At 43.0% G+C, this 25,845-nt stretch overlaps 1 protein-coding gene across 7 annotated transcripts in view; it reads right to left on the bottom strand.

Moving 5' to 3' along the window:
* AKT1 (AKT serine/threonine kinase 1) overlaps window positions 1–24,540 on the bottom strand; it is a 161,438-nt gene extending 136,898 nt beyond the window's left edge. The window contains exons 1-2 of one of the 7 annotated variants that reach the window (XM_089522671.1): window positions 24,189–24,540; window positions 8,743–8,908 (exon numbers count right to left, since the gene is read on the bottom strand). The gene's annotated coding sequence lies outside the window, so the exon portion shown is untranslated. Of the gene's footprint in view, window positions 1–8,742; window positions 8,909–9,373; window positions 9,427–16,059; window positions 16,119–24,188 lie in introns of those variants that run through there. The other 6 variants (XM_089522668.1, XM_089522674.1, XM_089522672.1 and 3 more) reach the window with 6 other exon arrangements.
* Between the last annotated feature and the right edge of the window lie 1,305 nt (window positions 24,541–25,845).

Below are 25,845 nucleotides of genomic sequence, written 5' to 3'. Positions count from 1 at the left end.
CCAAAAAAAAAAAAAAAAGGAAAGCACTCCCTCTCTCTCTCTCTCTCTCACTCACCAGCCTTGTAACTCCATAAAGTGGAATTGTCAACAAGGTGCTGCTTCTGCCTCATTCTGGTTTACACTGTGTTAATATATTCATGAGTTGACCAAAGTCTTCAAACTGCAGATATATCAAAGAGCTGTTTTGAAGAGACAACCCAGTAAAGCAGAATCTCTGCAAAGCTACTGAATCGTCATGAGGAAGAGAGGTGCAAATGTTACAAGAAAAAAGCAGTAGCACATTCAGTTTTTAAGTTTCTTTGCACTCCTTCCCTCCCCCAAGATACACGTATGTTCAACAATGTGGTTTTCAGACATGGAAAAGCATTGGAAGTTACAGGGAGCAACAAGAACCATAGAGTTGGAAGAGACCTCAAGGGCCATCCAGTCCAACCCCCCTGCCATGCAGGAAATTCAAATCAAAGCATCCCCGACAGATGGCCATCCAGCCTCCGTTTGTAAGACCTCCAAGGAAGGAGACTCCACTACAAGAGAAATACCAGGCAGAGCAGTTGGTAAATCTTGTACAATCGGCCTTTATTATACGCTGATATTTTATACATGGAGGAACTTCCTGACAGTAAGGGCTGTCCAACACTGGAACACACTCCCTTGGAGTGTAGTGGAGTCTCCTTCCTTGAGGTCTTTAAACAGAGGCTGGATGGTCATCTGTCGAGAATGCTTTGATTGGGAATTCCTGCATGGCAAGGGGGTTGGACTGGATGGCCCTTGCGGTCTCTTCCAACTCTATGATTCTATGATTCTACTATATTCACATAGCTTGGAAGGTAGTTCTATCCATTATTATTATTATTATTATTATTATTATTAATACTTTATTTATATAGCGCTGTAGATTTATGTGCTGTACATACAAACAATAAAATGAAACCTCCCAATGGCATACATTCTACAAAATACATATAGAACAATAGATAATAATACAAGATAGAATTAGATAAAAATAAGTAGACAACAAATTAAACTATTTTAAATAATTTTGTGCATGACACAAAGTTTGTGTACACTGAACCATCAGAAAGAAAAGGGGTCATTATCTCAGCCACCCATAAAGAAGTTCTGGTTTTTGGTGTTTCAGAATTCTGGATAATAGAGATTCATCATGTACAAACATTCCAGCCAGTCATATCCTCTTTCAGGAAACTCCATTTTGATTAATACATACATATTCTTCATTTGCCACCAAATCACCCAGCATTTTATCACCCATGAAGGGGTCTGATGTGCCTTGATCTTATGTTTATACACATTTTGTTTCAAGTATTTTAGCACGCTTGCCTATTTAATTTTTTAGAACTTTTGTACCCTATAAAGTTTTACACTCGTCCCTGCACATTTGTGACTTTGATTTTTGTGGATTTGATTATTCACAGATTGTAATGATATGTTCTCTCTAGAAATATCTACGTCCTCCAGCACAACTGTATGGTCAACTTTAACCAAAAGTTGCACTGAAAAACCTAGAGATTCCTAGAGAGAACACTCCACTAGGCATTTTAGCTCCTACAGGACAATTCTATGGTCAATGTCTGGCAAATGTTAACAACAGAGTTGCCCTGGAGGACCTAGAGAGTCCTAGAGAGGTGTTCTCTCAAGTAAAAACATAGTGTTTTTGTTATTTGTGGTTTTTCCATAGTCACAGGGGTCCTGTGCCCCTAACTCCAGCAAATGTGGAGGGATGAGTGTAATTGTGTTTTGTTCTAGTCTTATTTTGTAAGCCACATGGATTCCCGTATCATGAGAAAGGCAGGATATAAATTAATTAAATAAATAGATCCCAAGTCCCTTGCTTCCCTGAGCATGCCTTTAGAATTGGAGAAAGTACAAGAGCTGTAGAACCTACCTAACAAATTTCCCTCACATCGAATATTTTAAGAAATGGGGAAACAAAAGTTCATCAAGGAGACCAGCAGGGTTTTGGATTTGGTGATTCTATAGCATTAGATTCTGCCTGCCCAGCCCCAATAGAGTTGCTCCATAAAGCTGCCATCTTATATACACACACAAGAAGAAGTTCAATTGTAATCAGCATGGCTTAATTCTCGGCAAAGAAGCACAAGGATGTGTGTAAGATTTAGGATGTAACAGCAACTTGGAAGAGAATGTAGGACAAAAACAATAGGTACCAGGTGAAACAGCAATGATTCCTCCCACTCTCACTCCTATCTAAGGAGAAATATTTCAACAATATTTCAGGGGAAATTTCTATTCCACCAGAATCACCAGGTTCAATTCTAAACTATATTAACAGTCAAAAGGTTTCCCATAGGAAACCTATTAAAATCCAGTAATTTCTAAGGTTTTTATTGGACTGTCTATAAAGTGTAGCATCATCAAATTAAAAGCCACAATTCATGCTGGCTTTAAAACAACATGATCCAGAGAGGCACTGGAAAAAGGGAGGAGGTTACAAAGGAAGGTAAGCAATTATATTACCTGCAACCAGTCGGATCTTATTAAGTGGCACCTTGACATGAGTTTTTCTGTGTTAATTGGCATTGCTTGGAATTACTGTAGGGGCTTTCTACTACAGTACTTAGACCAATGAGAGGCCAGTCTTAGGTCCTCCAGCTACTGTTGGACTACAACTTCCATAATTTCCAACAGCTAAAGGCTCCAGAATCCATTCTCCAACATCCAGGGACCTAATGTCAATTAATTAAATTATTCTTTTCCATGTCATTACAGCATGATGAGTTTTTTTTTAACCCTAATTTAGCCTTTGTGTAGTACAAACCCATGCCTTCTCATTCTAATCCCAAAAGGTAAGAAGACATTCCTTGTACTGTGCCCACAATGCTATATAACATTTATGCAAGGCTGCTTTTAAAAGGCTATAAAGGTATTTTAAAGGTCTTTCATGGCTGGATTTCTGATTTTATATATTTAAAAAACCTCCTGCTCCTTCCAGGCAGAATGAATAACTGTGCAAAAAAAGAGCAGCTGTATATCAAGGCAGACTACAGATCTATCCTGCCCTGTCATTTCTATCCTGAGAGGCAGCAGCTCTCCAAGATTTCATGGAAAGAGTCAAACTACCCTTGCAACCTGTGATGCCTTCAGAGAGGCACTTGGTTAGAACCTATCACATCAGAAATGAGCACACAAGGTCTACATCTAATCCTCTAAGAGTGTTTCCATGCCCCCTCTACAAAAAGAATTGCCTTTCTTGGAAATGACAGGACCTCAAAGGATGAATTCCCTCTCTCTCTTGGAATAGCAATTCACCTTTTCAATAGGGGATTTCTGGCCATTTCTATCTATATGTTGTTCTTTCTTTTCCATTTTGTTTTTGAGGGGGGAGTATTTTGGCAGTCTGTGCAACTCCCCCCCCCAAAAAAAAAAAGATTCTAGGGCAGAAAACTGCTCCCCTGACTTTTTAAAATTGCACACCCCAATTTACACATACAGGCCAAAATCCTATTCAGTATCAGAGGAGTGACCATAAGTGGCTGGCACAGTTGCATGAGATGGATCAGAGAGAGAGAAAGATGTCTAGCCAGCAACATGCTAAAAGAGGGATTAGCAAACCCTAACATCTGAAGGAAAGGAGGCCAGAAGACCACAGTGGTGCAGTGCTGAAGGCAGACAGTACCGAGTGGGGAAGGCAGGCCAGTGTGCAGAATGAGCCAAGCCAGTGTAGGTCTCTCTCTGTCCCCTCTTCTTTGTATTTTAATGTGCTTCCTAGATTTTATCAAAACAAAGGTTCTGGAGCTCAAGCCTTCTTAGGAGCTATATAACTTATGATGACATCATCATCCCATTTTGGGAGAAAGGCAGGATATAAAACCAATAAAATATTATTATTGTTATTTCATTTGTATTCTACCTTTTGCTCTAAGATTTCCTATATCGAGAGAAAGGCAAGATATAAATAAAAGATGAATAATAATAATAATAATAATAATGTTAAGATGATGATGATGATGATGATGATGATGATGATGATGATGATGATGATGGGGACTCAAGACAGCTAACTAAACATTAACCAAAGCAGATCAAAGTCCTTGATTGATTGATCAATTAACTGATTGAATGTATACCCCATCTTTCACCCCAAGATGGGATTCAAGAATAATTAAAGTAATTAAAATGGATAAGCATTATTGCAAAAGGTACTTAAACAATTTATGAAATTAAAACCGTATGCAAATTTGGGAAAAACATAAGAAAAAATGAAGACAATGCACAATTAGATGCCCATTGGAGTCAATTCTTGACAGACTGATGGAACAGAAAAGTTTTCACTGTCTGGGGGAGAAGGCCAGCAAGAAGGTCACCATCCTAGCCTCACTGGGGAGAGACTTCCAAAGCCTGGAACCAGCCCCCAAGAAGGAAGGGCTTATTTCCACTAAACATACTCAAGAAAGTGGTGGAACCGATAGAAAGATACAGGAAATAGTGATGGCGGCCAAAGTAGTGGTGGTTCAGATCTGTGCTTGGGCACTCAACTGGCCTCACTGTGCCTCCGGCCTCTTCAGAGTGGCTGGGAACCACTTGTTAGGAGCCACTTCTCATTCACACAAGAAGGGAATTCCTGTTTGTGTGAGCATGGACAATGTTCAACTCCTTGCACAAATGGGGGCTATATGAGCATTGCATGGATTCCCAACAAGATCCAGGGCAAAGCACCTTCCCACCCAGTACTCTGGCTTGATCTTTTTCTTGGAGCTCAACGTAGCTCAGACAAGTTATCTTTACAGACGCACCAAATTAAGAGGGGCCTTGTCAGCCATCCAATCCAACAGGAAGTCCAGAACTTATAAAACAGCCAACAAAGAACTATTCAGTATCTGCTTGAATACCTTCCCAGAGGAAAAGTCCAGCCCTCCCCTAGGTCTTATGTTCCACTATCCAATATTGTCTGAGTAGTACTGGATGTTATATAAGAAAGGAACCCCAAAATGTGGGGAAAGGGCAGCCACTGAGACCTGCTCTCCCCATGTGCCAGCAAGTTTACATAGGAGCTGTTTTGTGTGTATGACACTTCAAGTCACCTGTGGACTTTTGGCCCCATGAAATTCATAGGGCTTTCTTAGACAAGGAATACTCAGAAGTGGTTGTGCCAGTTCCTTCCTCTGAAATACAATCTACAGCACCTGGTATTCACTGGAAATCTCCCATCCAAGTACTAACCAGGCTCAGCTTCCAAGATCAGAGTATTTGGGTGGTGTCTGTTTTACATCAGGTCAAAATATTCATCCACCTGGCCCAGTGAAGTCTTCCCAAGAACCAATGTTACCATTAGGAAGGCTGTGGAGATGAAGCCTCAAGCAGCAAATTATGGGTAGTTATTTGATGGGTTAATAGCTATTTTACTGCCACATATAGGGAAGAGATTTGGGATTATTCTGTCATGTTTGCCCAAAGAATTAGGGGCTGATGCACAATGCACTATAATAATGCTGTAATTCCATTTTACTGCCTATGAGAGCATCCTATGGAATTCAGGATTTGTAGTTTGATGAGGCACTAGATCTCTCTGACTGAGAACTGTCAAACACCTCACAAAAATATAAATCCCAGGATTCCATAGACTAGAACCATGATGATTAAAAGTGAAATCATAGCGCTATATTTGGACAGAGACTACAGTAACCAAGAGAAAGAAGTTGTATCATAAGCTTCCATAGACTTGCAGCTGAGGAAGCAGAACAAATCTACAAAAGCTTATGCTAAATTTCTTTTCTTTTGTTATATTATTGTAAGTTTTTATTTTGAAGACAGAATTGCTACATTTCTACCAACTCAGATTCCAACACCACTCAACGTTTCTTCTGATTCTGACTCCACAGCTTTGCAAGACATGCTCTCCAACGGTCCAAAACTTAGGAGGCTCAATTTATTGGACTATAACTGGCCATGCTGGCTGGAGGAATACTGGTAGTCCAAAAAGTACAGTATATATCTATGTATAAGTCTAGAAATTTTACTCAAAATTAATAATTAAAAAAACCTGAGTCAACTTATCAATGGGTCAATGTAAGTACTGTACATGAACTATGAAAGAAAAGAAAAAGAAAAAGAGGAAACCATTCTCTAGTTAAAGGCAAGGTGTAACCTGTTCTGGAAACACTGAGCCCCTCTACTCTCATAAAAGAACTGGCAAATGTAATCTCAAAGCCACTGGCAATAACCTTTGAGAACTCTGGAAGAACAGGAAAAGTCCCAGCAGACTGGAGGAGGGAAAACATTGTCCCTATCTTCAAAAAGGGGTGGGTGGGAGAGGATCCCAACAATTATCGCCCAGTTAGTCTGACATCAATACTAGGAAAGATTCTAGAGCAGATCATTAAAGAGAGAGTCTGTGAACGTTTAGAAAGCAATGCCATTATCACAAAAGGTCAACATGGGTTTCTGAGAACCAAGTCATGACAGACTAATCTGATGTCTTTATTTGATAAAATTACCAGCTTGGCAGATGAAGGGAATGCTGTAGACCAGTGGTCCCCAAACTCACCTCCCAGAATCCCAGACTATTTGGCCAATATGGCTGAGGCTTCTGGGAGCTGAAGTGCAAAATCTCTTAAAGGGCATAGTTTGGGGACAACTGCTGTAGACATAGCATATCTTGATTTCAGTAAGGCTTTTATCAAGGTCCCCAGTGACATTCTTGGAAACAAGCTAGTTAAATGTGGCTTAGACAATGCAACTGTTAAATGGATTTGTAATTGGTTGACCAGGCAAACCCAAAGGGTGCTCAACAATGGTTCCTTTTCATCGTGGAGAGAAGTGACCAGTGGGGTCCCACAGGGTTCTGTCCTGGGCCCAGTGCAATTCAACATCTTTATCAATGACTTGGATGAAAGTGTAAGTGGCTTACTTATCAAATTTGCAGATGACACCAAATTAGGAAGAATAGCTAATACCCCAAAAGGATGGGATCACAATTCAAACTGACCTTAATATATTAGAAAGTTAGGCCAAAGCTAACAAAATGAATGTTAATACGGAGAAATGTAAGAAATGCACTTAGGGCGGAGAAATGAAATGCACAGATATAGGATGGGGGACACCTGACTGAACGAGACTACATGTGAAAGGGATCTAGGAATCCTACTAGATCACAAGTTGAACATGAATCAGCAACGTGTTGCGGCAGCTAAAAGGGCCAATGCGATTCTAGGCTGCATCAACAGAAATATAGTGTCTAGATCAAGGGAAGTAATAGTGCCATTCTATTCTGCCTTGGTCAGGACTCACCTGGAACACTGTGTCCAGTTCTGGGCACCACAATTCAAAAAGGATGTTGACAAGCTCGAGCGTGTCCAAAGGAGCAGGACTGGGGAGTAGTGGGGATTTTGGGGTTACTCCCTGTCCTACTCTAGAGTAAGATTTTTTTTCTTAATAGTACTCCTATTCCTATTATACTCCTGAATAAAAATAAAAATAAACAAATAAAAATGTTGTTTGCATTTACAGTTGGCCCTTCTTATACACGGATATTTTATACATGGATTCAAGCATCCATGGTTTGAAAATGTTAAAAAAGAAGTATAAATTTCAAATATCAAACCTTGATTTTCCATTTTTTATAAGGGACACCATTTTGCTATGTCATTATATTTAATGGGACTTGAGCATACACCGATTTTGTTATACACAGGGGATCTTGGAACCAAACCCCAGCGTATAACAAGGGTCCACTGTACAATAACAGGAATAAAGAGTAACAAATATATTTTGTTACTCCTTATTCCTACTCCAACTCCTGTAAAAACCTCTTACTCCTTTACTCCTACTCCTACGCCCTGCAAAAGAGGGCGACTAAAAGGGTGAAGGGTCTGGAAACCATGTGCTATGAGGAACTACTCAGGAAGTTGGGTATGTTTATCCTGGAGAAGAGAAGGTTAAGAGGTAAATGCTGCGCCACCTGAAGCCAGCTGCCGTGCAGGTAGCCAGGTGGCGTGAAGCCGGCTTCTGGGTGCCTTGTGGGCATGCATTGTGCGTACACCATGCCCCCAAGCTGGATGGAAGCTGGCTTTTCATGCTGGTCTATAGCTGCTCTAAATATGGTAACTCTTCCCAACTCTTCCCCTTGCATCCTATTAGATCTGACAGGGACTTTCAAATAACTTGGTGGGGGGGGGGGGTGTCATATGAAAGAAGCTTGACTTGCTACTCATAAAAATAAGGGGTCCCCTGTCTTCCAGAGGAAAATATTCTGGAAGAAAAGAAGCATTGTACACTTACCTCTTGACACTATAATTTTTACAAACTTCCATAGCTGAATATTAGCCACCAGAGTATTAACCAACAGGAGCCTATTATAATATGAGCTTCATGGAGCCTGCTTTCAAGGAAACTAAATGTAATGGGAATGACTAGACTTGCCTTCTGCTCTGCTTCTTTTAACTATCAAAATCTCATTAATTGAACATTGCATTAATGTAATGTAAAGTCACAAAAATGTCCCTGACATCCCCAATGCAAACTAAAATACAAGTTTGATAGAAGCAACCCTCTTTCCCCATTTGTTGTTGTGGGCCTTAAGTTGGTTCCAACAAATGGCAACTCTAAGGCAAACCTAACAGGGGTTTTTCTGGGCATGATTGTTTGGGGTGGTGGTGGTCTGCCTCAGAGGAATAAAAATCTCCCTACATACAGAAAGGTAGCCTATCAGAAAAGGCCTCCTTGCATGCAGAAAAACAGTAGACAAGGGAAAAAGTTTTACTTTACCTCTCACCTTTATGTTGTTTTGTTACATGCATGGTGCTTTTTTATATGAAGATGCATTTTCGGGTATGGTACTCACAAACACACACATAATTTGACATGATGGTCTGTCACTTTATTCCCACCTTATTTTGTTGTGTGGGGGCAGGTAAGGTCTTCTGGAACATCGCTTTATTCAGTGACAAGAAGAAAAGAACAAAGATAAACAATGAGTAGTTAAGGACGGAGACATGAGTGAAGACTGAGGGTGGGAGGACTTAAAGAATGCAAACTGGCTTGATAGTAAGAAGCAGCACGAAAAAAGAAATTAAAAGCTAAAGAGACTGCAACTATTCAAAATACATCTATGTGTGAGAATATTCTGTCCATTTCGCTATACATACCACCATGCAATTAAGTACAATCACGATTAACTTGCATCCCCAGTCTATGCACGCAAAGGATGGAGCATAGCGAATGTTGCTCTAGCACATCACAGATCACGGCACTATGCCAGCACTGCAGTGGCCCTCTGGAGGTGTTGCAGATACGCCAGGGCAGATTTTCAGAAATCACATTGTGCCAGTCTGCAATCTCAAAGCTTCAAAACCAGCTGGAAAAACAGCAGCCTCCTATGAAGGTCCTGTATACAGACCTGGAACATTGATCCATCTTCGGGGTTTCAGATAAGGATTCTTTCCCTGTCCTAAACTGGAGATACTGAGAACTGAACCTGGAAAGCAAGTGCTCAACCAACTCACTATGGTCAATCCAAAAATTTACATTATCATTTCAAATGTCTTCCAGTTCAACAGATAACCATTACCTCTCATAATACATGAATATCAAATATTATGACCCTTATGAGTTCATGTTATGAGCCTAAGATGACACCAAATTAGGAAGAGAGATAATACCTCAGAGGACAGGATCAAAATTCAAAATGATCTTAATAGATTAGAAATCTGGGCCAAAACTCATAAAATAATTTCAACAGAGAGAAATATCAGGTACTACACTTAGGGTTGGTGGGAATGAAATGCACAGGATATAGGCTGAGGGACACTTGGCTTGACAAAAGTACATGTGAAAAGGATCTAGGAATCCTAGTAGACCACAAGTTGAACATGAGTGAAAAGTGTGATGCAGCAGCTAAAAAGGCCAATATGATTCTAGACTTCATCAACAGAAGTACAGTGTCTAGATCAAAGGAGGTTATAGTATAATTCTGTTCTGCTTTGGTCAGCCCTCACCTGGAGTACTGTGTTCAATTTTGGGCATCACAGTTCGAAAAGGACATTGACAAGATGGAGTGTATCCAGAGGAGGATGACCAAAATAGTGAAAGATCTGAAAACCATGCCTTATGAGAAGAGACTTAAGGAGCTGGGTATGTTTAGCCTGGAGAAGAGAAGATTAAGAGGCGATAAGGGCCCCATACAGGCGATTTACAGACCTCCGCTTTGCGGCGGTCTGCCGGCGCTGCTCTTTGCTCCGCGAGGGAGTCGCAGCATAAAAACCGTGCGACTCCCTCGCGGAGCAAAAAAAAAAGCTCCAAAATGGAGCTTCTTCCTGCGGCGCCGTTATGACATCGCGAGGCGCCCATGGCGCACTCGCAACATCATAACCGCCGCGACCCGTCTGGACGCTATGCATCCAAGATGTAAAAATGGTGGTGGCCGTGTGGAACGGCCGCCGCCATTTGTCACGGACTGAGTCTGTGATAGAGAAAGGGGCGTCTAGAAGAGACGCCCCTTTTTAAAAATGGGACATCCTGAGGATGTCTGAAATGGTGGTCTATAACCTGCCACAGATTGCCAAATAAAGCTGCTTCAGGTCACTTTGGAGGTATGCTGTTTAAATGATGCATGTGTCCTTACAGTTTGGAAGCTGCACCAAAGCTATGTTCCAGTTCTTAGGACTAGATCATGACTTTGGTGCAGCTTCCAGACTCTTAGGACGCATGCAACATTTAAACAACATACCTCCAAAGTGACCCGAAGCAGCTTTATTTTGGCCTGTCTATATGGGGCCAATGATAGCTTTTTTAAAAATATCTGAAGAGATGTCATATTGAGGATGGAGCAAGCTTGCTTTCTGCAGCTCCAGAGATTATGATCCAGAGCAAAGGATTCAAACTACAGGAAAAGAATTTCCACCACAACATTGGGAAGAACTTCCTGACAGTAAGAGCTGTCCCTCAGGAGTGTGGTGGAGTCTCCTTTGGAGGATTTTAAACAGGCTAGATCTTTGTGTATTCCTGCATGGCAGGGGGTTGTACTGGGTGGCCCTTGAGGTCTCTTCCAACTCAGGATTCTATTATTCTATTCTAGGCTTCCAAGCTGCAGAAAACCAAGGTGAAGCATAAATAGCAAACTGGTAGTTCTGATTCATTCCCTTACTGAACATTGTGGGCAGAACACAGCGATTTTGAAGAACTTTCCAATCTTTGCAAACTTCTCATACAGGGTTTTTCCTCACAATGATAAGAAACATATGAAACAGCCTTAATCATGTCTACTACTAAAAATATCAGTTCAGGTCTCACACTGGGCTACCAGACAGTACTTTACCTGGAAATGCCAGAGACTGAACCTGGGAAACAACACAGAGCAATGGTTATACTTTTAGACCAAGATTTGAGAAAATCATGAAAGTCATGATGTGGTCATGGGCCAGTCACTCACTCTCTCAGCCTAAACTACTGGCATATTACAGGGTCATTGTGAGGATACAAGCCAAGCCAGGGAGGAAACTGCAAACACTACCTTGAGCTCACTAGAAGAAAGATGGAATATTAATGTAAGTAATAAATAATGAACAAATCAACCTGGGTCCAGCTCCATCTAAAGCATGTATTCTACCACAAAGCTATAGCCTGGTGCCCAGGAAGCATGCAATATGCGACTGAGCATTTCAGATGCCAGGAAGTATCCTGAAATAATGGACTTTCACTATTCTCTTCCATGACAACATTTCAGTATTTACATGTGGTATATACTTGACTATAAGTCGACCTCATGTATAAGTCGAGGACAGGTTTGGGGGCCAGAATTATGGATTTTGATATAACCCTTGGATAAGTCGAGGGTAAAACTTAGCAGCATGTAACAAAGGATGTAAAGGATGAAGCAAAGGAAAATGATACTAAAGATCTTTAAAAATGTTGACAGGCATAACTGTTTGTGCTCACCCTAAAGGCTGGATGGATGAGATAGTAGGAGTTAATGCTTCTTTTAGGTGCTCCGAGAAGATATTATAACTTTTCATCAGGGCATGGTTCCCTTTTTGATAAAAGTACAGTACAGTACTTACACTGACCCATAAATAAGTCAACCCAGGTTTTTTGGGTCAATTTTTTGACTAAAATTTCTAGACCTATACATGAGTATATACAGTAATATGAAGTCAATGTGTGTTAACTGATTAATCCTTCTACAGAAGAGATACCCACCCACTCCCATATGCATGAGGTTTTAAATTATCCTGACAAAACCAAGAACTAGTTAGTTAAGATAATACCCTTTATTTTTTGTTGGACAACATGAAGTTACTTACGGTAACTATAAATACAATTACTCCAAGTAAAAATGTAACCATCTTACATATATAGAATCATAGAATCAGAGTTGGAAGAGACCACAAGGGCCATCCAGTCCAACCCCCTGCCATGCAGGAAATCCATATCAAAGCATCCCTGACAGATGGCCATCCAGCCTCTGTTTAAAGACCTCCAAGGAAGGAGACTCTATCACCCTCCGAGGGAGTGCATTCCACTGTTGAACAGCCCTTACTGTCAGGAAGTTCCTCCTAATGTTGAGGTGGAATCTCTTTTTCCTGCAGCTTGCATCCATTGTTCCTGGTCCTGTTCTCTGGAGCAGCAGAAAACAAGCCTGTTCCCTCCTCGATGTGACACCCCTTCAAATATTTAAACAGGGCTATCATATCACCTCTTAATCTTTTCTCCAGGCTAAACATCCCCAGCTCCCTAAGTCATTCCTCATAGGACATTGTTTCCTTGACCCTTCACCATTTTAGTCGCCCTCCTTTGGACACGCTCCAGTTTCTCAATGTCCTTTTTGAATTGTGGTGCCCAGAACTGGACACAATATTCCAGGTGGGGCCTGACCAGAGCAGAATACAGTGGCACTATTACTTCTCTTGATCTAGACACTATACTTTTATTGATTCAGCCTAAAATTGCATTGGCCTTTTTAGCTGCCGCATCACATTGTTGACTCATGTTCAACTTGTGGTCTATTTGGACTCCAAGATCCCTTTCACACATAGTTTCATTCAGCCAGGTGTCCCCCATCCTATATCTGTGCATTTCATTTCTCTTCCCTAAGTGCAGTACCGTACATTTCTCTGTATTGAATTTCATTTTGTTAGCTTTGGCCCAGCTTTCAAGTCTATTCAGGTCATTTTGAATTTTGATCCTGTCCTCTGGAGTATTACCTATTCCTCCTAATTTGGTGTCATCTGCAAATTTGGTAAGTATGCTCCCAATTTTGTCCTCCAAGTCACTGATAAAGATGTTGAACAGTACTAGGCCCAGGACAGAGCCCTGTGGGACCCCACTGGTCACTTCTCTCCAGGATGAAAAAGTGCCAATGTTGAGCACCCTTTGACTTCGGCTGGTCAACCAGTTGCAAATCCATGTAACAGTTACCTTGTCTAGTCCACATTTTACAAGCTTGTTTGCAACAATGTCATATAGTATGCTTTTTAATGTTTTAATAATAATAATAATAATAATAATTTTATTGATATTTTCCTGCCTCTCCCAGGGAGCAGAGCAGGTATAAGCAAGCTGTGGTTTCCAGATTTGTTTGACTGAGGCTATTCACTGCAGAAATAATGCCTACTTGAGTATAAAGTGCATTTGTAACCCTGGATCAAATATTTTTTTCCCTTCTCTGGCTGGCTCAACTTAAAGAGTTGCTGTGAAGATAAAATGGAGATGAATTCTAGGTATACCATAACTAGTGCCTTCGAAAGCTGGCAAGATAAAACATTCAGTACTAGTCGGACTGCCTTCCTTCCCCCCTTTGATTTAAACCAAGGCAAGAAACGTGTAGCTTGCCAAGAGCTGGCACACTGCAATTCCCATCAGCCCTAGCCAGATAACCAATGATGAAATACCATGAGAATCCCAATCCAACAATATCTAGAGCAGGGGTCGGCAACCCCCGGCCCGCAGGCCACATGCGGCCCGCCAAGGCCAGGGGACCAGCCCGTGGCCGCTGCTGCTGCCGCGGCGGCAATCGGCAGCAGCACCAGGCCCTTGGGGGGGCGCCAGCCTCCTCCCTCTCGCGCGAGCCGCTGCTCGTGCGAGAAGCCAAAGGCGCCGCGCTCTCGCGCGAGAGGCCAAAGGTCTCTCGTGCGAGCGGGTGGGGCCTTTGGGGGGGGGCGCTGGCCTCTTCCTGCTCGCGCGAGAGGCCAAAGGCGCCGCTCGCTCGCGCGAGAGGCCAAAGGTCTCGCGAGTGGGCAGGACCTTTGGGGGGGGCGCCGGCGTCCTCCCTGTCGCGCAAGCGGCCGTTCGCGCGAGAGGCCAAAGGTCTCTCACACGAGCGGGCGGGGCCTTTGGGGAGCCGCTGGCCTCCTCCTTCCTGGACCTCTGCCTCCAGCAGGTGAGGGAAGTGAGGATAGGAAGGAAGGAAGGAAGGAGAGAGAGTGGAAGGGAGAGAAAGAAAGGGAGAAAGATAGGGAAAGAAGAAGAGATGGAAGGAAGGAGAGTGGAAAGGAGGGAAGGAAAGAAAGAGGTGTGGAGGGAGAGATGGGGAGAAGGGAGAATGAGAATGAGAAAGGAAAGGTGGGAGGAAAAGGAAGAGAGAAACGGATGGAAGGAAAGAAAGGAAAGAAGAGAGGTGGAGGGAGGGAGAGAAAGGGAAAGGGGAGAATGAGAAAGGGAGGGGGAAGGAAAAGGAAGAGAGAGATGGGTGGAAAGAAGGAAAGAGATGAAAAGAAGGAGACAGAGTGGAAGGGATGGAAAGAAAGAAAGAAAGAAAGAAAGAAAGAAAGAAAGAGCTGTGTGGAGGTAGAGATGAAGAGAAGAGAGTCAGGAAGAAAGAAGAAAGGAAGGGGGAAATGAAGGCGAGAAGGATTGAAAGATGTGTGGAGGGAGAGATGGGGAAGGGAGGGAGGAAGACAGACATGAGGGAAAGGGGGATGTGAAGGGAGACATAGGGCAGGAAGGAAGGAGAAAGAGAAGGGGAGATGGGAAGGAAGAAGGGATGGACCTCTGCCTCCAGCAGGAAGGGAAAGAAGGAAGGAAGGAAGGAAAGAGGTGTGGAGGGAGAGAGGGGAAGAAGGGAAGGGAGCTAGGAAGACAGGAGGGAGGGAAGGAAGAAGGAAAGGGGAAGAGAAAGGGAGAGGGAAATAAAGGAAGAGGTGGAATGGAGGGAAGGAAGAAAGGGGAAATAAAGGAAAGGGAGGAAGAAAGAGATGAATGGAAGGAAAGAAAGAAAGAGTAAAAGGGAGAGTGAGAGAGGGGGAATAAAGGAAATGGAGAAAGAAAGGCATGGAAGGGTAGTAAGAAGGTGAAAGGGAAATAGAAAGGGAAGAATAAGGAAAAGGGAGGAAGAGAGAGACAGATGGAAGGAAAGAAAGGAAGGAACAGAGGTGGAGGGAGAGAAAGGGAAAGGGGAGAATGAGAAAGGGAGGGGGAAGGAAAAGGAAGAGAAAGATGGGTGGAAAGAAGGAAAGAGATGAAAGGAAGGAGAGAGAGTGGAAGGGATGGAAAGAAAGAAAGAGCTGTGTGGAGGCAGAGATGAAGAGAAGAGAGCCAGGAAGAAAGAAGAAAGGAAGAGGGAAATGAAGGCAAGACGGATTGAAATATGTGTGGAGGGAGAGATGGGGAAGGGAGGGAGGAAGACAGACATGAGGGAATGGGGGATGTGAAGGGAGACATAGGGCAGGAAGGAAGGAGAAAGAGAAGGGGAGATGGGAAGGAAGAAGGGATGGAAGAAGGAAAAGGGAGGAAGAAAAGAGAATGAATGTGAGATGGGGGGTGGCAGGTCTGGCAAAGAGGGCCAGGCCTCTAGTGCTGGTGCCCGCCGTTTGGCTTTTTTGCGGGCCCCTGACAGGGCCTGGGGCCCGTTAGGGGGCCGGAAAGAGGACGAGGCCTCCAGCACTGGCCCCGCCCCTGGAGGGTGGAAGCTCCACCCCCAGTGTGTGGCACCGCCCCCGGAGGGTGGAAGCTCCACCCCCCGGCTTCGGCCCCCCAGTTGTCTGAGGGACAGAAACCCGGCCCCCGGCTCAAAAAGGTTGCCTACCCCTGATCTGGAGGGTCATGAGCTGCTTGCCCTTAACGTAAATGCTTACCCTCACCTCATCCTACCTGCTTATATTATTTCCGAAGCCAGCACGGCATAGTGATTTGACTATGACTCTGGAGATCAGGGTTAGATTCCCACCTCTGTGTGTCCTTGGGCAAGCTCTCAGCCTCAGGGGATGGCAATGTAAAACCTCCTCTGAACAAAGCATACCAAGAAAACCTCATGATATATGACATGATTAGCCATAATTCGGAAATGACTTGAAGGTACACAACAACCAACCACAATTAATGTGCTACAAAAATTGGCACATTCAAAATACACTCCACTCAGGGTAACCAAATTTAGCAACTGTGTTCTCAGAATAAGAAGTTAGCAGTCAAACACATTTACCTAGAAACAAAAACAACAGTAATAATTAACCTGCTCAATATTTTATAAGAAAACAGAAAGAAAAAGATAGCGGATATTAAATAGTACAGCATTAAGAGATATACAGATACACCATGGACCCTTTTACAGTACACAGTTATAGCACTATGATTTCACTAAAACTGTCATGGCTGCATCCTATAGTATTGGAGAGTTTGTAGTTTGATGAGGCACTAGAACTTTCTGGCTCTAAACTGCAAATCCCACAATTATAAAGGATGGCACCACCGCAATTTTAGGCTGTAGTGTGAAAGGACCCATGTCTGTAATAGAAGTTTATCTTTTAAATTCTCAAGCCAAATAACAAATAAACCTTACTTAAACAAGAATGTTAAGAAGAATCTTAACAGCAAATGTATCCAGTTTGCAGAGTGAGGTTTTTCTCCACATAAGGAGATCAGACCTCTGCATTCATACAGAGAAATCCAACTTTATTGTGTACATATTTAGCTGTTTTGCCTCCACATGGCACAAAGGACAACACATATATAGCTTCTTCTCTTCTCCATCCCTCCATTTATCCTTATAACAACCTTGTGAAGCAGGTAGACTAAGGTCCAATCCACACTGCAGAAATAATCCAGTTTTAAACTGCTTTAGCTACCCTGGCTCAGTGCTTGGGAATCCTGAGAATCGTAGTTTATTGTGGCACCAGAGCTGTCTGACAGAGAGCAGGCTAGATGTCTCACAAAACTAGTTCCCAGAATTCCCTAGATTGAGCCAGGGCAGTTAAAGCAGTCTGAAACTGGATTTTTTTCTGCAGTGTGTTTTGCAACTTAGCTCCATCCAATGAAATCATGGGATCTGTAGTTTTACAATGTCCTGAGCCTTCTCTGCCAAAGAGTGCTGGTGCTTCCCCAAACGACAAATCCCAGGATTCTGTACGATGCAACCATGGCAGCTAAAGTGGTGTCAAACTGCATTACATTCGCCCCTCCACTTTTGCAGCTTTGACTTTTGCGTATTTGATTTTTCACAGATTTTATTAATATGTTCTCTCCAGGAACATCTAGGTCAGGGGTAGGCAACCTGCGGCCCGCGGGCCGGATGCGGCCCGGCGAGGCCTTGGGACCGGCCCCAGCCTGGTCCTGCCGCCGATTGCCGCTGGGGCCTTTGGGGGGCAATTGTCTATAGAAGCCTCAGAAACATGCATTTATATTAACATTTTTTAAAAAAATTAGCAAATTTTTTCGCGTGTCCTCCATTTTTTTAAAAAAAGTGTCTTCCATTTGAAAATTTTATCCTACATTTGTCCTGGTTTATTTATATATTTAATTTTTAAAAATTATTTAATTATTTATTTTTTGACTTCGGCCCCCCAGTTGTCTGAGGGACAGCAACCCGGCCCCCGGCTCAAAAAGGTTGCCTACCCCTGATCTAGGTCTTCTAGCGCAACTCTATGGTGAACTGTAACCAAAAGTCGCACTGAAGGACCTAGAGATTCCTAAAGAGAACACTCGACTTGGCATTTCTAACCCCTCCAGTGCAATTCTATGGTCAATGTCTGGCAGATGTTGACCAGAGTTGCCCTGGACAACCTAGAGCTTCCTAGAGAGGTGTTCTCTCAGGTAAAAACATAGTGGTTTTGTTATTTGTTGCTTTTCCACATTCACAGGAGTCATGTGCCCCTAACCCCAGGGAACATGGAGGGACGAGTGTATGTCTAAAGTGTAGATGCACCCACATCGGAGAAAAGTTTTGAGACTTCCTCATCCAGATGTACCTCTCTATCCCATCACTAGCACATAGCAATGGGCAGTCATATCCTTCCCCATTGTGGCTCTTTTGCCAGTGGCTACCAAAACTTTTGCCTACCCTGTTGAAAGCAGTAACGTCAAATATGACGCTGGTTCCCAGAAATGCACCTCTAGATGAATTCAGAGTTACCTGGGTAGAGAAAAAATATACAGTGGGCCCTTGGTGTCTGCTGGAGTTTGGTTGTAGAACACACACACACACACACACACCACAGATAACAAAATCTGTGGATGCTTAAGTCCCAATTAAACACTTATTAAAATGGTGTCCCTTGTACAAAGTGTTAAAATCTATTTATTTATTTTTTCATTTCGTTTTAATACCACTTTTCTCCCTGAAAGGGACTCAAGGCGGTTCACAAGATAAAAACACTTTAGGGTAAAAATTTAAAAACAGTTGAATCATTTAATTAAAGCAATATAAAATTAACATTAAAAGCGTACAAAAAATTAAAACATAACTAAAAACACACACCCCATATAAAACCACCTTGTCATGGTTATTATGTTAAAAAGCCTTCTTAAATAAAAATGTTTTTGCTTACTGACGAAAGGCTAGTGAGAAAAGGGCTAGCCTAGCCTCCTGTGGAAGGGAGTTCCAGAGGTTGCATTTAAGTACACACACACACACACACACACACACACACACACACACACTTTCAAGCTGTGGATGATTGAATCCCTGTGTGGATATGGAGGGCTGACTATATAACAAGCTCTGAAGCCAACATCATAGAGGTTTATACCTAAGTAACTGACACAAAAATCAATGGAGGTTTTTTTTTTTACTACCATAACATGTATTTCACGTGCATATTCCCTAGAGCAGTGATTCCCAAACATTGGTCCTCCAGATGTTTTAGACTTCAGCTCCCGGAATTCCTGACTGTTGGCCAAGATGGCAGGGACATCCGGGAGTTGAAGTCCAAAACACCTGGAGGACCAAAGTTTGGGAATCACTGCTCTAGAGACTTGGCACTGAGATCTTTCATGAAGCACATGCTGCATTTCTCAAGAATATCACTATGCTGTGTGGGTAAATAAACAACAACCCTCTACTTCTTTAAAGAAAGATAGTGGAGCATAGTGGTTTCAGCGTTGGGACTATGACTCAGGAGACCAAGGTTTGAATTCCCGCTCAGCCATGAAACCCACTCGGTGACCTTGGACAAGTCACAGACTCTCAGCCCAAGAAGTTCCCATAAAGTCCCCAGGTTCAAAAACATACTCGAAGGCACACAACAACTTGTTAAAAACATGAAATTATAACTGTAATCATTGCTGCTTAAAAGCATGGAAATATAACCTAACACTCTAATGTCCTACAGAACTTTTAAAATAAGTGGTGAAAAATCATGGTCCAAAATACACTGCAGAAGTCATCCACTTTGGGACCGCTTTAACTGCTCTGGTTTAGTGCTACAGAATTCTGGGAATTGTAGTTTATTGCGGCACCAGAGCTCTCTGACATAAAGGCTAAATGTCTCACAAAACTAGTTTCCAGAACTCTTTAGCATTGAGCCAAGGCAGTTAAAGCGGTCTCAAACAGGATTATTTCTGCAGTGTGTTTTGGAACAATGTTATTCTCTCCAGAGACTAATTTAAAGAAACAATGCACCAACGCACACAACCACAAGTCTGGGTTTGCAATTGAGAGCACATCTTATCAGGTGCTGTACTCAGTTCTGACAGCCAGTGTGGTGTAGTGGTTGGAGCACTGGACTGGAGTTTGATTTCCCGCTCAGCCATAGAAATGCACTGGGCGACCTTGGCCGAGTGACACGCTCTCAGTCCCAGAATATCTCTTAGGATCACCATAAATCCAAAATTACTTGAAGGCATACAACAACAACAACAGTTCTGACATGACCCATGACACACAGCTCTGCCTCATTCACCCATTGTAGGATGGGGTGTATAGACAGCCAGCATGGTTTGAGTGTTGGACTAGACTCTGGAGATTCGAATCCCCGCTCAATCATGAAACCCTCTGGGTGACCTTGGGTGAGTCATACTCTCTCAGCCTCAGGGGAAGGCAATGGCAAACCCCCTCTGAACAAATCTCACCAAGAAAACCCCATGATAGATTCACCTTAGGATCACCATAAGTCCAAATGACCTGAAAGCACACAACACACACACATACACAAAATGAGTTAAGATCTCTCTCACTGCACCACTTTTACTGTTCAGTTAGTGGTACGACTGCATTAGCTTAGTGTTCCCTCATACCTGCATCTGCCTTAGGATTGCCTTAAGTTGAAAACACTTGAAGGCACACAAGTACAATAGTCTGAAAACTGTTACCAGGAAAAAAAATAAAACCAATTCTCTACCTTCCAACAAACAGAAAGGGAAAGAGGACACTGGATGAAGATGGAGAGTTCTGGGGTTTATTGTGGTGCATTTTGGGAGACTGGGAGTAGAGGAAGTAAAGGGAAGGATGTTGGGATGTTGCTTTAAAACACCTCTCCATAATGATCAGAATGAAGACTGCAGTCAAGAAATCAGAAGATAACTAGGAAAGGCAATAACAGCCAGCCTAGCATAGTGGTTTGAGTGCTGGACTATGACTCTGAAGACCTGGGTTCGAATCTCATTTAGGTGATGGAACCCACTGGGTAATTTGAGGAAGTCACACACTCTTGGCCTCAGACTGAGAACAAGTCTTGCCATGAAAAATTTTGTATTGCAATTTTTACTGTACACCGCTATGATCATTGTGGAATAGCGGTCTATAAATAAAACTTATTATTATTATTATTACTAAAACCCTATGACCTTAGGGTTGCCATAAGTCAGAAACTACTTGAAGGCATTCAACAACAACAACAATAACGGAATAGGAAAGGTAGTTATGAAAGAATTAGACAAGATCCTAAAAAGTAAAGATATACAACTGAACACTAAAGTTAGAATCGTCCAAGCCATTGTATTGCCCAGCACCATGTACGGATGTGAAAGCTGGACAGTGAAAAAAACAGATAAGAAGAAAATCAACTAATTTGAAATGTGGTGCTAGACTGGAATTTTGAGACGACCATGAACAACTAAAAAGACAAACAAATGGGACCTTGAACTGATCAAGCCTGAAATTTCCTTGGAAGCCAAGATGATCAAAGTGAGGCTGTCATACTTTGGCCTCATCAGGAGAAAGCAAAACTCATTAGAAAAGACAATAATGCTTGGAAAGGTAGAGGATGGTAGAAAGAGAGGAACACTGCACACTAGATGGATGGACTCAATTAGAGAGGTCATGGGCCTGAGTTTGCAAAACCATTGGAGGACACGGGGTCTTGGAAATGTCTCATCTATGGGGTCACCATGAGTGGGTAACAAACAGATTTGGGCAGGGAAGGGAAGGATGGATGTTGCTTTAAAACACCCCTCCCTAATTTATTGGGCAAGGAATCTAGCTACCTAGGAAGTGAACAAGGCAGGCATACTGGGCTCCAGCCTTCTCCTTCTTCCTTCTCCAACAGCTGTGGCCACGCAAATGGGGAAGCCTGAAGTAAACAAAACACAGTGGCGGCTGAGAGGAAAGAGAGAGGAGGAAGAAGAAGGCAGGAAGCAGCCCTACAATGCTTCGTCCCCCAAAGGTTTCAAAGCTGGGCCCCTACAAAGCTTCACCAGGCAAGCTTTGTGTGTGTGTGTATGTGTGTTTTTTTTTAAACTGGAACCCTCTGTTGTTCAACCCACACTGCAACGCTGCTGGTGCCACAGTGGCAAAGAGAAAGGGCAACACACCACACTACAATTCCCAGGCTTCTGTAGGATGGAGCTAGGACAGTTAAAACGGTGTTAAACTGCATGGTTTCTACAGTATAGGATGCATCTACACCAGTGGTCCCCAAACTGTGCTTTTTAAGGGAGTCTGGACTTCAGCTCCCAGAATCCCAGACTATTGAGCAACATAGCTGAGGCTTCTGGGAGCTGAAGTCCAAAATCTCGGGCACAGTTTGGGGACCACTGAAACCATGCAGTTTGACATCACTTTAACTGTCCTGGCTCCATCCTACAGAAGCCTGGGATTTGTAGTTCAGTGAGGAACCAGCCCTCTCGGACAAAGAGAAGGCAGAAGACCTTGCAAAAAATTACCAATCCAAGTAGGATAGAGCTGCGGCATTGAAAAGTGACATTAAACTACATTACTGGTGCACTGGAGAAACAGAAAAAGTGGGAGGCAGGTTTTGGTGGATTGGTAGTTTTTGCAAGGTTTTGCACCTTCTCTCTGCCCAAGAGAGCTGGTCTCCCCCCCCCCCAAAAAAAATAAAACCCAACAACAACATCCAGGAGGGTGTGGAGAGTTACTTTCATCTCTAAGCACCTACAAATAGTAGCAAAAAGGGCACTACCAACACCTTTTTTTCCCTCATTCTGCCTCCCATTCAACCTGGCACTCTATCTGCATCTGCAAGGAGTGGAAGGAGCAAGCACTGCAATGCACTAAAAATAAGAAGAAAAAAGAAAAGCATGAGGAGTGATATATAGATATATAGAGAGAGAGGCCTAAATACCATAAAGGCCCCAGATCCTGTCTGATCTTGGAAGCTATGCAGGTTCAACCCTGGTTAGTACCTGGATGGAAGACCACCAATCCCAGGTGCTGTAGGTTGTATTTCAGAGGAAAGAACTGGTCAAACAACATCTCTGCCTAAAAACCGAAATAGATTCACAGGGTAGCCATAAGTTGAGAGGTGACTTGAAGGCACATAAACACACAAATACAAGTGTGTGTGTGTCTGTGTGGACAGTGACCAGATATCCTCCTTTTCCAGGACATGTCCTACATTTCAAGTCCAGGAGGAATTTCACAAAAATGTCCTCCATTCTGACCAGGACTAATTGTCGATTTTCATTTCTAGGAGTGTGTTTTGTTTTGTTTTTTGAGCTTTTAGCTTTGGTCAGGCCCTCCATTTTCCTGGAAAGTCCTACTGTGTGTGTTTCTGTGTGTATTTCTCTGTTTGTCTGTATGTCTGTCTGTGTCTGTGTGTGTGTTTCTGTGTGTATTTCTCTGTTTGTCTGTATGTCTGTCTGTGTCTGTCTGTGTTTTTCTGTGTGTGTTCCTGTATGCATTTGTTTCTGTATTTCTCTGTGTGTGTTTCTGTATGTTTCTCTCTGTATGTGTGTTTGTGTGTGCTTCTGTATGTGTTTCTAATGTATTTCTGTTTGTGTTTCTCTGTGTTTTTGTATGTATTTCTCATTTTGTGTGTTTCTGTGTGTGTGTTTCTGTATGTATTTCACTCTCTTTCTGTGTTTGTGTTTCTGTATTTCTCTCTGTGTGTGTGTGTTCTCTGTGTTTCTATGTTTCTTTCTCTCTTTGTTTCTGTATGTATTTCTCTTTCTGTTTCTCCCTGTGTGTGTGTGTGTATTTCTCTCTGTGTGTGTTTCCCTGTGTGTTTGTGTATTTCTGTATGTATTTCTCTCTTTGGGTGTTTTTCTGTTTGTGTTTCTGTACGTCTCTGTGTGTGTATGTGTCTCTGTGTGTATGTTTATATGTGTGTGTGCGTGTTTTTCTGTGTTTCTCTCTCTGTTTGTGTGTTTGTGTGTATTTCTCTGTGTGTTTCTGTATTTTTCTCTTTCTGTGTTTGTGTTTCTGTATCTCTCTCTGTTTGTGTGTGTGTGTGTGTGTGTTTCTATGAGTTTATCTCTGTGTGTGTGTTTTTGAATGTGTGTGTGTTTCCCTGTGTATGCGTTTGTGTCTGTGTGTTTTTCTGTGTGTGTCAGGCCCTGCAAAAAATAAACAAACAAGTAAATAGAGAGGGTCCCTTTCCTCCAAGCCCCCAAATACCCCCCTCACAAACCCACTCCCCAAAAAGGGAGACCCAGGGAAAGAAAGGGGCAATGCACCAAAAGACAACGCAACACAACATAAAAACAAACAATAATGATAATAATAAGGAGAGGGAGAAGGAGAAGAAAAAGGAGGAGGAGGAGGAGGAGGAAAATGGGCCCACCCCACCTGGGGCCTGGGAAGGGAGAAGGAAGGGTCCTCCACTTACATGCCTGGCAGGGAAGGAGGCCTAGGAGGTTGCAACAACAACAACAACAACAACAGCCACGACAACAACAGCGCCGTCTCCAACTGTGGTGCTGCTGCTGCAAAGGCTCAGCCCATGGAGCCTGGAAGGAGCCTGGAAGCGATGAATGGGGCAGAGAAGGAGGGAGGGCCCCGCCAATAATGCCTCCCTCCTGGCACCCGGGGCCTCGCCTTCCTCCAGCGGCCGGGAAGGAGGCGCCCAGGCCGGGAGGGCGCTGCGGGTTTTGCCGCCGCCGCTGCTGCTCCACTGGAGGCGAGCCCCGGTTCCTCCCGCTTCCCTCCGTTTGACTCACAACTGGCCCTAGTCCTCCTCCTCCTCCCTGGCTGGTGTGAGTGTGTGGTGTGTGTGTGGTGTTGTGGGTGTGTGTTTCCCTCTTTCCCCTCCCGCAGGGTCCTACTGCCTGGACGGCTCCCTTCCCATGCCTTCCCATTCATCTTTTATTATTAGTATCATTTCCCTCTCTCTTGTGGTGTTGTTGTTGCTGTGTGCCTTCACACATGTCCTCACCACAAAAGAGGACCAGGCACCACAATAAGGAGGATATTCAAGAAGAAATGAAGGCCCTGACCCAACAAAGGCTTTAAAACACTCAAGTATAGATTTCCTTTCATGTTTTTATTGACAGCTGTGTTATATATGTATGTATGTTGTTGTTGTTGCTGTTGTTGTGTGCCTTCAATAGGGCGACCAGATGTCCTCACCACAAAATGGAGGACATTCCAGAGAAGAAATGGAGGCCTTGACCCAATAAAAGCTTTAAAAACTCTCTTGCACATGTAAATTTTCCTTCATGGTGTTTATTGACAGCAATGTTATGTATGTGTGTATGTTTGCTGTTGCTGTTGTTGTGGCCCCGACCCAATAAAAGCTTTAAAACACTCATGTACATCGAACTGCAGTCTACAGAGTTGTAGTCCAGCATTCAAACCACTACACCACACTGGCTATTCGCATACAGTCCTTCAAATAACCTGGACCCAAGCTGTATAGAGCTGTTGTGTGACCTCAAGTTGTTTTTTTGACTTAGGACAACCCTAAGGCAAACCTATAATGGGGGATTTGGGGCCTGAGAGTGTGTGCCTTGCCCAAGATCATCCAATGGGCTTCCTTGGCTGAGAGGGGAATTGAACCCTGGTCTCCAGAGTCCTAGTCCTCTGCTCAAACCACTAAACCACACCGGCTGTTGTTACTATTATATTATTGCATCAGCATCATTATTATTACTGTATACCCATGTATAAGTCTAGAAATTGTAGTAAAAACATTGACTCAAAAAAACTGGGTCGACTTATCCATGGGTCAATGTAAGTACTGTTCTTTAACTCATATATATATATATATATATATATGGAGTCACCCTTTTTTATGGAGTGGTAAAGCTTAGTCCATCCTGGGAGCACCAAAAAGAAGCATGGATCCCCTCTACTTTCTCATCCATCCAGCCTTTAGGATGGGCACAAACATACCTGCCAGAATTTTTTAAGTTCTTTGGCATCATTTTCCTTTGCATCATCCTTTACATCCTTTGTTACATGCCCCTAAGTTTTACCCTCGACTTATCCATGGGTCATATCAAAATACACAATTTTGGTCCCAAAACCTGCCCTCGACTTATATA

The sequence above is a fragment of the Sceloporus occidentalis genome, unplaced genomic scaffold (genome assembly GCF_023333645.1).
Source record: "Sceloporus occidentalis isolate IW3139 unplaced genomic scaffold, rSceOcc1.0.p SCAF_4, whole genome shotgun sequence".
In the NCBI taxonomy this organism is placed as follows: domain Eukaryota; kingdom Metazoa; phylum Chordata; class Lepidosauria; order Squamata; family Phrynosomatidae; genus Sceloporus; species Sceloporus occidentalis.
The sequence above is the reverse complement of the archived record's forward strand: the minus strand, read 5'-3'. Positions and strand labels throughout refer to the sequence as shown.